Source organism: Miscanthus floridulus, chromosome 7 (assembly GCF_019320115.1).
Source record: "Miscanthus floridulus cultivar M001 chromosome 7, ASM1932011v1, whole genome shotgun sequence".
NCBI classification, from domain to species: Eukaryota; Viridiplantae; Streptophyta; class Magnoliopsida; order Poales; family Poaceae; genus Miscanthus; species Miscanthus floridulus.
The window spans coordinates 46,732,860-46,745,142 of NC_089586.1; the positions used below are offsets into that span (position 1 = coordinate 46,732,860).

The 12,283-nt window shown below is 43.4% G+C and overlaps 1 pseudogene; it reads left to right on the forward strand.

The window, feature by feature from the left end:
* The first annotated feature begins 9,847 nt into the window (after positions 1 to 9,847).
* On the forward strand, positions 9,848 to 10,400 carry LOC136465455 (uncharacterized; annotated as a pseudogene).
* The last annotated feature ends 1,883 nt before the right edge of the window (positions 10,401 to 12,283 follow it).

The window sequence follows — 12,283 nt, forward strand, 5'->3', positions numbered from 1 at the left end:
AAACGGGGAAAATTTTATATCTACGGAGAACGCCAGAAAATTTTAGATCTATTTCATCCTAGCATGGCTGGGTTCGTAAAAATTAGATTTGCGAAATTCGATTAGTAAAATTGAGTTTTTGGGCCCAAAATTTTGGTATGCTTTTTAGAGCACAGTCCTAATTTTCTATAGGCCACATCTTTTATTCAATTGAGCTCAAATTTTTTGTGGTTTATTCTCGTGTGCTCCTTGCTGAGAAAAAAATATCAAAAGAGCAAAAGCAAGAAAAAAAGATTGGACAAAAAAATAAAAGAAAAAAATTGTAAAAGAGAATAGAAGATATTGAAAAGGAGCACATAAGGAACACTCAATAGCTCTATTGTTTGTGGTATCTTTTGCCTTGTTCATATCCGTTGTTACCTTTAATACTTGTTTTCTTTCATCCTTGTTTCCTCTCTTGTTTATCACAACTGGTGATAGAAACACGTATAGGCCAGCAACTAGGACAAGTGCTCTGGATATTTATTCAATATTGCTGTCTGTCACTGACTTGTGTGCCACATATATATATTTGTTCTTTTTCGTGCCTCCCAAGCTCCGCATATACTTCAGATCAGTACAGAAAAAGACCCTTGCAATCTTGGTACCACTGCCTCACAGGTATCACGAACCAACCACCGGTTGTACCGCCACTGCTTGCGTTGGTAAGAACTTTGTAAGAGCTTGGTAAGACACTTCCACTTGTTGTGAAAAGTGACACCACTGCAACCACGTAGTCATTTGGTAGGGATAACTTTCACCGTTTGTTCCTTGTTTTTGTGTTTACAATGACAGGTTGTTCGTATCCACCGACTTATGATGGTATAGGTGCTGATGAGTACATGGAGTGGGAAATTGCCATCGACAACATATTTGCTACTCGCTTTATGTGTCCAAGGAGGAAGGTAAAAAATGCAGCTAGTGTTTTGCGACATTCTGCTTTATCTTGGTGGGAGTCTTTAGATCCTTCTGATAAACCTCAAACTTAGAATGATATGAAACTTCTTATGCGAGAAACCTTTGTTAATCCACCTCCTGTTTTGATTTCATATGATGAGGTGCACCATTTGGAGGAAGAATCTGTTGTTATTCCTCTTGCTATGACTAACCTTCTGCAGGATAATATCCATAAGCGAGAGGATGATATGGAAGAAAATGAGGAGCTCACAACCTTATATGCAAATTCAGAACCATCACTTCACAATGCACCTATTACTCCTGCTGAGAATACAGGTAATGCCCATGGTGCTACACTCACGGAAGGTGAAAATTGTCTTAATGTACTAAATTTTTCCACAAACCATGCTATCATAGAGCAATTGTTAGTGGAACCCTCTCTTGATTTATCTTTGTCCCGTGATAATTTGCTTGATGTTCCTTATGATAAAGATGAATTAGTTGATGATGCTTCAGTTTTCCATGTTTTGGAACCAATTACTTATGCTGAACATAAACGTTTGCTTCCCATTGCTACCGAAAAAAAGAAAAGAAATTATTGTATTCTTTAAATACTTTGGGTTATATTGAGTTTGATACTTTATATGCTCTTAGTAGTTTAGAAGAGAAACTTAAATGTGTTGAATTGCCATGGTTGTCTACTTGTACATATCATTTTATTGGAAAATATAATTGTAAAGGAGAGTATATGGTGCATCGTGTCTATATTTGTTCAACTCTGAAATCTCCTAATATTGCGCAAAAGTATGATCAACCAAAGGACTCCAATTGCTATAATCTTGTCATGTTGAGTTTCCCTAGTTTTGTTATAAAGAAACATGTTAAATTTCAAGAAGGGGAGCAATGTTGGCTACTACCAACAACGTTTCCTTCAGCTAATCCCAAACCGAGGACGGTTTGTTGTCAAGAAGGGGAGGATGATGAGGACATGGCACCTTCAGATACGAACAATGATTATAAGGTGCGCTCGTTCCTACATTTGCATAGTGACTTTGGTTATAATTCACTTGGGTCCATATATACATGTCACTATTTGATTGTAGGTTCAAATGTGTTTCTTAATGGAAGTTCATCAAAGTTGAACTTTTGGTTCGTCGGCAGCCCGACAGTGCCTCGTTGGGAAGGCCATAACTTATCCATCCGGAGTGCGATCGAGGTCAATGAGCACTTGATGGAAAGCTTGTTTGATAAGCTTTCAAATAGATCTGGTCCCATCTCAATATCATGTCGGCAAGGCCTTCAAATCACCAATATATTCTGTCGCTATTTTTGGCGGGAGCTACACTGTCGTCATGGGCTTGTTAGACATCCTTGGGACCCAGGCCCAAGTTGGAGCACACCCCAAGGTCTTGGAGAACCCACCAAGAAAGCCCTTGGACATCCTCCTCCTTGGCCACCACCTTAGGAGGCCAGCAAGGACGTCCAAGCCAAGCCAGAGGCCCAGTCCAATCCGAGTTCGAGTCTGCCTCGGCTGTCAGGACTAGTCTGCAATAAAATGGACGCCCAGGACGCATCCGAACTCCATTTTCGATGATCCACATATGGATGGAAAGATAATTTGATAAGGAAGTCAATCCAAGTGGTTTGATGTCAAAACCTCTTCAGAATAAATAGGAATAGTCGAAACAAGTCAGTGTCCAGAATCTGCCAGGGTGCTGCGACACCTACTTTTGGTCCGTTGGACCGTGTATCATGTTTGGGCCCATTAGGAGGTGCGTCCAGGGTAGGCGACGACCCTAAGACCTTTATAATCATACGCTGCCATTGTCATTAGGTTTTGGGTTTTGCTTGGATTATTCTGTCAAGAAACAGTTTCGCCGTTCTTCGGTTTGTGAGACCCCAACTCGTGAGATTAATCATTCATCTGCAATTCGGTTGCTTTCTTTCTCATTCTTGCTTGTGTTCTTCGTTGCGCAGGCAGGGATTAGCCTTCTTGGTGAGGTCAACCTAGTCCGTGACTTGGTTGATAACCAGAGGAGCTATGGTGCTAAGATTGCAGGGTTCGATCTTTCGATCTGAAGCCAGATCGGTGTGTCATTCTCCGCCACAATGATAGTTACCATCACCTGACGGAAGATCGGGATCCCCATTCCCATCAAGCTTTCAATCAAGTGCTCATTGACCTCGATCGCACTCTGGATGGATGAGTTATGGCCTTCCCAATGAGGCACTGTCGGGCTGCCGACGAACCAAAAGTTCAACTTTGATGAACTTCCATTATGAAACATATTTGAACCTACAATCAAATAGTGACATGTACATGTGGAACCAAGTGAATTATAACCAAAGTCACTATGCAAATGTAGGAACGAGTGCACCTTATAATCATTGTTCATATCCGAAGGTGCAATGTCCTCATCAAGTTTGGCACTCATGGGCAAGGGCGGCCTTCTTGTCCACACTCAAAACATCTCTTTGGCTTTTGCTTTGACTTGTGTTGTTGTTGAGCTTGAACCTTCTTCTCTTGTTTTGCCAAGTACCCAATGCCACTTCTATCCATCTTCATGACAGTGTTCATTAGTAGCTCACTTTGAAGATGCTTGCCTCTTGTGAACTTGCTCAATCCAATCTTGAGATGCTCTTTCTCCAACTTGAGCTTCTTGTTCTCTTCCTTGAGAGCATCATTATTTTTCTCTTCCTTGAGCTTCTTGTTCTCTTCTTTGAGCTTCTCATTCTCAAGAGTCAAATTACTATCATGATCAAGAGTTTCTAGCATAATAGTGTTGTGGCTTTTGATCTCTTCAAGATCTTTCTTGAGCTTTTCATTATCATTCTTGAGCTTGACAAACTCATCATAATCATTGGCCTCAACCACTTGCTTGCCCTTGCTACTAGAACTTTGCTCAATGCTCTCAATGATCAAATCATCACATGATGTAGCTATATCAATCTTAACAACATTATTAGTAGCATCATGTGGCTCATTGGATAGAAATTCTTGAGCAATGACAAGATTATCATGATTAATCTTAAGAGTAGTATATTCTTCTTTTAGCTTGTTGTGGTTAGTGATGAGCTCATTATGTATCCTCTCAAGTTTATCATGTTTATCTTTAAGCTCTTTCTTAGAAGATTTGAGCTCCTTGAGTTTGGATGATATAGCATCATTTGCTTCTCTAAGCTCAACACTAGCCTTTTCGGCTACATCACATTTAGCTAAAAGAGAATCATTCTTAGCTTCTAGTTTTTCATTTTTAGCTCTACTCTTTCTAATGATCTTAGTGTATTGATTTAGCAATTTAATAAGATCATCATAAGAAGGTGATTCATATTCATCATCATCACTATCGCTATCATCATTGCTAGCATGTTCATCACCACTACTATCATCATTTGATACCTTGCGATCACCCTTGGCCATAAGGCATAGGTGTGTAGAGGATGATGGTGGTGGTGGCCGTGAAGATGATGAAGAGTCAATAACAATGGCGGCCACCTTCTCATTGTCACTATCATCATCAGATGAGCCACTAGATGAATCAATGTCCGTGAGCCAATCACCGACGATGTATGCCTTTCCACTTTTCTTTTTCTTGTGGAAGTCCTTCTTCTTGCCATCTCTCTTCTTGTATGGCTTGTTTTTCTTCTTCTCATCTTCTTCTTCATTGCTTGAGTCATCTTTCTTGCCCTTGTACTTGTTCTTGTACTTGTCTTTCTTGGGCTTTGTGCATTGATGTGCTAGATGACCAAGTTCTCTACAATTATAGCAATCCATCTCCGAGATTGGCTTCCTTCTAGAGCTTGTGAAGAACTTCTTCTTCATGCCATCGAACTTGATGCCACTCTTGTTGAGCTTCTTTAGCATATTGGCAGTTCTTTTCACCATGAGAGCAAGGCTTGCATCATCAACTTCATCATCACTTGAGCTCTCATACTCAAGCCTCGCTTTGCCCTTCTCTTGGCTAGCTTTGAATGCTAAGTCCTTTTCTTTCTTCTTAGTGGAGGATGAGCCATCTTGTGGTGTGATGTGCATGTACATCTCATGAGCATTGATCTTTCCCAAGATTTGTGTCGGTGTAGCGGTAGAAAGATCACCTTGATGAAGCACGGTCACAATATGCCCATATTTGTCAATGGGGAGGACACTCAAAATCTTTCTTACAACATCGGATGGTTGCATTTGAGTGAGTCCAAGCCCATTGGCTTCCTCTACAAGAACATTCAAGTGTGAGTACATTTCATTAGCACATTCTTTAGGAAGCATCTCAAAAGAGTTAAGCTTTTTCATGATAAGATGATAGCGTTCCTCACGCTCACTCTTTGTACCCTCATGGAGCGCACAAATGTCCGACCATAGTGCATGGGTGTCTTTGTGGTTCCTCACCCGGTTGAACACATCTTTGCAAAGGCCTCTAAAGATGGTGTTTTGAGCCTTTGCATTCCATTTTTTTATAATTCACCTCATCGCCTTGTAGGTGTGTAGCATCTCAAGGTTTTTGGAAGCCTTGTGAGGCGGCTCTAAGTATTCCAACATCTAGAGCTTCTACATATGCCTCCATGTGGACTTTCCAATATGATAAATCATCCCCCTCAAAGATAGGAGGAGGTCTATCTCTGTGAGACATCTTTCTTTAGGCAGTTAAGCCTAAAAACATGAGCACGAGGCTTTGATACCAATTGAAAGGATCAAGATGCCCAAGAGGGGGGGTGAATTGGGCTAATTCAAAATTTCTTTGCAATAATTAAATCCTACGGTTAGCCCAATTAACCCCTTGTGCCTAGAAAGTGTTTCTATTGACAAACCACACAAAAGTTTAGCAACCTATGTTCCAATTCTACTCTAGCATGGCAATTCTATGAATGTAAATGATAAGAACTGAATTGCTCAAAGTAAATGCATAAAATAAAGAGAGAAGGAGGAACGCGGTGATGCTTTGCCGAGGTATCAGAGAGTCGCCACTCCCCACTAGTCCTCGTTGGAGCACCCGCACAAGGGTGTAGCTCCCCCTTGATCCGCATAAGGATCAAGTGCTCTCTACGAGTTGATTCTTTGACACTCTATCGCGGTGAATCACCCACAACCGCTCACAACTTGAGTTGGGTCATCCACAAGCTCCGCCGGATGATCACCAAACTCCCAATCACCACCAAGCCGTCTAGGTGATGACGATCACCAAGAGTAACAAGCACGAACTCTCACTTGACCACGACAAGCCTAATGAGAAGGGTGGATGCACACTTTGCTACTCTTGCTTGCACTAATGAGGGCTCTCTTTGGGATTCTTAAATCTCAATCACCTCACTAGGACCTTGCTCTTCTTAGCACTCTCAAAGGTGTTTCTCAGCTATTGGAATGAGTAAAAGTACCCCCACATACGAATGGAGGAAGTATTTATAACCATGGCTGAAAAATGAACTGTTATGTGCCTCTACCGGGTGACCGGACGCTCCGATCAATTCTTCCCGAACTCTAGTGTTTAAGTTGTGACCAGACGCTGGACAATGTCCGGTCGACACTGACCAGACATGTCCGGTCATGATTTTCCCTCTCTGGAACCTTACTGGAGTCGACCGGACGCTGGGACTCAGCGTCCGATCACTTCACCTCTCAGCGTCCGGTCGCACCAGACGATTTTACCTTGATCAAATGAACAGACCGGACTTTGCGCCAGCGTCCAGTCACCCTGAAGCCAGCGTCCAATCAGTATTTGACCCTCCATTCACTTCCAACTCTCGATCATATGTGAATGAAGTTTGCTCCAATAGATCTAAGGGCTTCTTAGGAGCTACCTAGTGCTAGATTTAGCAAGTGTGCACCACACCTAACTCACTAGACTCACCTAGGTCAAGCTACTCATCCATACCCCCCTTAATAGTATGGCCAAAGGAAAAACAATGTCCTAAACTACTCTAAGTGTCTCTTCAACTCCAATCGACACTTAGAACTAGTCCATCCTTAACCTTGTCGTCCATCCTTTGAAAACCAAAATGATTTCCATCGTAGGGGCATGATCACCATGATAGCCCAATCGATCTCCATTACCATAACCTAACTTAATTGCCTCTGCAAAACACACGTTAGTCATAGTAATCATGTATTGCCATTAATCACCGAAACTCAACTATGAGCCTAGATGCTTTCAACAAGAAATCAAGTATAGGAGTTAGTTGAGAGGCCTAAGGATCATAATGTGATAGGAACCAAATGAGTCTTTCACAAGAAGCAAGATCAAGTTAGGATAGTTGTAAGGAATAAAGCAAGATTAGTGGCTCAAGGTTACACTCAAGTTGAAGGTCTTGACTTTGGAGAGACATATGCCCCTATTGCAAGATTGGAAGCAATTAGGATCTTGTTAGCCTATGCTTATGCACACAACATCAAGTTATACCAAATGGATGTGAAGAGTGTATTTCTCAATGGGTATATCAATGAGCTTGTGTATGTTGAGCAACCTCCCAATTTTGAAGATGATAAGAAGCCCAACCATGTTTACAAGCTAAGAAAGGCATTGTATGGTTTGAAGCAAGCACCTAGAGCATGGTATGAGAGATTGAGAGATTCCTTGCTCTCTAAAGGGTTCAAGATGGGTAAGGTTGACACCACTCTCTTCACCAAGAAGCTATGCAATGACTTGTTTGTATTACAAATCTATGTTGATGACATTATTTTTGGATCAACCAATCAAGATTTTTACGAGGAGTTTAGAAAGATGATGACAAGTGAATTTGAGATATCCATGATTGGAGAGCTTAGTTACTTCCTTGGTCTACCAATCAAGCAATTAAAGAGTGGCACATTTGTGAGTCAAGGCAAGTACATCAAAGACATGCTCAAGAAGTTTGGCATGGATGATGCTAAAGTAATTAGTACACAAATGGGGATAAATGGAAGCTTGGATAGTGATGCTAGTGGGAACATGGTGGATCAAAAGATATATCGGTCTATGATTGGAAGCCTAATCTATGTGACCGCATCAAGGCTAGATTTGATGTTTAGTGTATGTATGTGTGCTAGATTTCAAGCCTCACCAAGAGAGAGTCACTTGAAGGCAACAAAGAGAATATTGAGGTACTTGAAGCATACACAAAATATTGGATTATGGTATTCCAAAGGAGCAAAATTTGAGTTGATAGGATATTCATACTCCAATTATGCGGGATGTAAAGTTGAGAGAAAAGCACATTGGGCATATGTCAACTATTGGGAAGATCACTTGTGTCTTAGTCATCAAAGAAGCAAAATAGTGTAGCACTTTCAACCACCGAAGCAAAGTATGTTTCGGTCGGTAGTTGTTGTGCTCAATTACTTTGGATAAAGGCTACTTTGAGTGACTTTAGAATCAAATTCAAACAAGTGCCATTGCTATGTGACAATGAGAGTGTCGTGAAGCTCACCAGCAACCCGGTTCAACATTCAAGAATAAAGCACATAGATGTTCACCATGATTTCATAAGAGATCACCAACAAAAGGGGGACATTTGCATTGAAAGTGTGGGCATCGATGATCAACTTGCCGATATTTTCACCAAGCCACTTGATGAGAAAGGTTTTGCAAGTTAAGGAATGAATTGAATATACTTGACTTCTCAAACATGTGTTGATGCACCCCCATATATGACATGACTATCCTTCGAGCAAAGCAAGGTAAAGTTGATTGATATGTCATTCATCCATTGCTAAGGACTTGTTTAGTGCATCTAGTCATTCCTCATATGTCTTAGGCTCATTCATGAAAATCAAATGAATTTGATACTTATATGGTACCACTATTCCTTGTATGCTTAAAATGATCTAGTGGTATCATATGACATGTTTGTGGGCTTGTAAACCAATTGTTTAATCTAGAAAATGAGCTATAAGTGTTTAACTCAACATGGTGCATGATAACCCTTATTTGAAGGTGTGAGGAAGCTTGTCCTTGGATCAAACCGAGTTAAATATCTTTTGCAAGTGATCTAAATTGAACCACTTTGAGAAAAATGATCCTCCCTTATCATGGTTTCACACAACCTATCTAAATTTTAAGCACACCTTTTGTGCTCATTAATGACAAAGGGGGAGAAGTAATTCCTAAAGATAGGCAAAAGGGGGAAAGAAACCTAAGATGGGTGAAAGAAAGGGAATCAATTAAAATTGGGACAATTGTCTAGCGGACATCCAAAGTGATGGTCGTTTGCTGGTGGACACCCCATTTTGAGCAGTTTGCCAGAAGACACTCAAGTTCGTTGAAATTATGCTACAGGACACCGCGGCCCGATTTCAGCTGGTTGAGGAGAGAGAAAATTTTGTTTTGGACATCCGGTGCCCATGAGCCACACTTGGGTCTGCTCCCAACCTGGTCTGGTTGGACCACATAAGAACGGAATTAGAAGAAGAGACCGGCTGAGAATGCCAGAGCCCAAGCTCCACCGGAGTCAAAGCTCCACCCTTGTCAAGCGGGTTGCGAATACCAGAGCCCAAGCTCTGCCCCCTGTCGAGCAGCTCCGTGCTGAAGTTTGGCATCCTCGGCCACCGTGGTTGCCGCTGTGGTGGAGGTCAGCGCTAGAAGCACATCATGGGTGTGGCAGAGGCCCGCCTCCCGGAGGTCCATCCACCATTTCCACAGCGTGGTGTAGTGGGGCTGGAGGCCGGTGCGTGCGCCGCCACCGCTGTCGTTGTCTTCGTCATCGTCGGGCTAGAGGCCAAGGCATGTGGCGCAATTGATGAAGATGTGGCCAGCCTCGGCGTGGAGCAAGACAAGGTGTGTGATCTCACGGTTGGCGACGGGGGGGGGCCTCTCCGGGGGCTAGCGCACTGGCGAGGACATTGGCCTAGTAGCTGCCGCTATCCATAGAGACCCCACATGGGAGCCATGCCTAGGCCTAGCTACCACAGGTGGTCTTTGAGGGTACACCACTGCTGCTGTGATCACCACCTCTGGTGGTCGTCTTCATGGGTTCACCGCCGGAGTCCACTTGGAAGGCCCTATTCCAACGGCGGGTGGTGATGGTGGCCAAGCACTGCCACAGCATCCACGAGCAGCTCCTTGCGGTGCTCGAGGCCATGGATGCCGACATGCAGAATAGGTGCCACCACTAGGGGCCGTGCGGAGGTGGCACATCGTGCGCTTGAGGGTGCCTCGATGGATCTCAGCCTCATCGTCGCCAGCATGGGCATGGCCCGCCACCTAGCGCTCTGCGGTGGCACGCCGTGCCCGAGCGCGTCGCTCGACTCCATTGACAACCTCATAGGGGATGACCCTAGCATGTGGTACACACTAGAGAAGCTCAGGAAGGCCACCACCATGCTCGCCACCCGCGTGCACGACAGCATGGAGCGTGCCTGCGATCACCTGCGCGCTGCCGAGCTCCTAGGGTTCCTAGATGAGGCCAGCGATGGTGGTGGCGACAGCAACACCGCGCTGTGGGAGTAGAGCCCATGCTTCTGCACGTGGATGTTGGCATTGGGGTACAACGGCGACATCCCCTTCGTTGGTTCTAACTAGACTAGGTTGGGGGCGGACCTAAGTGTGGCTCAAGGGCACCGGATGTCCAAAACAAAATTTTCTCTCTCCTCAACCGGCTGAAACCGGGCCATGGTGTCCTATGGTATAATTTCAACAAACCAGAGTGTCTTCTGGCAAACTACTTAAAATGGGGTGTCGCCAGCAAATGACCATCACTTTGGATGTCCGCCAGATAATTGTCCCATTAAAATTTGAAGCACACAAATAGGGGGAGCAAGCTCATAAACTTGTATGTTGCATTTGTATGTGCATTACATATATTTGTTTGCATGGCACAAGTTCTTAAAATTCCCTGTCCATGCTTGTGTGTTGTATGCTAGATTATAGCAAATGATTGATGAAATAAAAACTAGCATATATAGGATAGCTAGATATACCTTGATCTTTTTACAAGTGGCAATAGAACCTTGCTTCTAATGTTGATCTCACGAGGTATCTAGTTTGTCCTTGCTTTTCAAATGATATGTAACAAATTTTGGTGCTAAGGATGGTGTTCAAATTGCAACTCCGATTAGTATCATGCTTCAAAGGTCCACTCTTTACACCTTAGCATCATTTGGTAGTCATTACTTCCCCACACTTCCCAGCTATACATATGTGCAAGCATTCAAATCCAAACTCTTAGCACATATGTAGGGGAAGCTATTGCTACCAATTCGGATTTAGGAAAGTTGTCCATATCCTTTACACATGGTAAAATGCTTAGGCAAGCAACTTGAATCTAAAAAGCTTTTATTGTATATCTTTGTGAAAAGGTTGTCATCAATTACCAAAAAGGGGAGATTGAAAGCCCTAGTTTGGTTTTGGCTAATTGATGAAACCTAAGTACTAACCTTTGTCATGAGTGTCATGTAAGCAAGGTTGGTACATACCAAGTGATGGAGCATGGTGATGAAGTCCATTGAGATGGAGATGGACACTGTGTTGAAGATGATCAAACTCAACTTAGAAAAGAAGGAAAGAGAAAAACAAAAACCGAGATGATCAAAGCAAATGTATCGAATAGGTTTTTGTTTTGGCACTTAAGACACCATAGAGGGTGTGAGTGTATTTAGGATCGATTGCCATACTATAAAGAGGGGAAATCTTTGGCGAAACAGTTTATCGAGTGGCCACTAAGGTGACATGATTCTTGCATATGCATTTAGGAAACCTAGTGTGCTAACCTTGACCCTTGTAAAATGCTTTGAAAAATGCTAACACACATGCACACAAGTTCTACACTTTGTGGTTAGCAAGTTGGAAGAAAGGATGAAGCGGTTGTAGACTTAGAAAAAGAAAAGGAGGAGAAGGTCCACGACCGGACATTGGCCTCGGGGTGACCAGACTCACCCCGAGCGTGTTCGGTCATTTATAAGCAGCGCGGCGTAGCTGGCTGAGAGGACCGAGGAGCTATCAGACGCTGCCACCTGCGTATTCAGTCACTTATTAATGCTAGTGGTTGGCGGGACCAGACGCATAGGGTGCGAGTCAGGTCGCGCTGACTTAGGCTAACATTGGCTTCAAGGGCGCACACAGACAAGCAGCATGAGGACCGGACGCTGGGGCGCATCAGGTCGCTTGCGACCGAATGCATCCAATCACAAAAATCATGCTCTGGGAGCATACTGGAACTGATCGGACTTGGCCTTGCACGGCATTAGGTCGTTGGAGGAGCGCGTCCAATAGTCACTTAATGCAAGAGTGATCGGGAACTTGACCATTGAAGATGGACGACTGAGGTTTGAAGGCAGTGACATGTGGATGGATATGGTGGACCGAACACTGGGGGTCTATGTCCGGTCACACCCATCTGCGCGTTCGGTCACCCCATGAAAAGATGGAGTGAGAGCCTTGAAAGCATCTAGGCCCCTAGTTGAGTT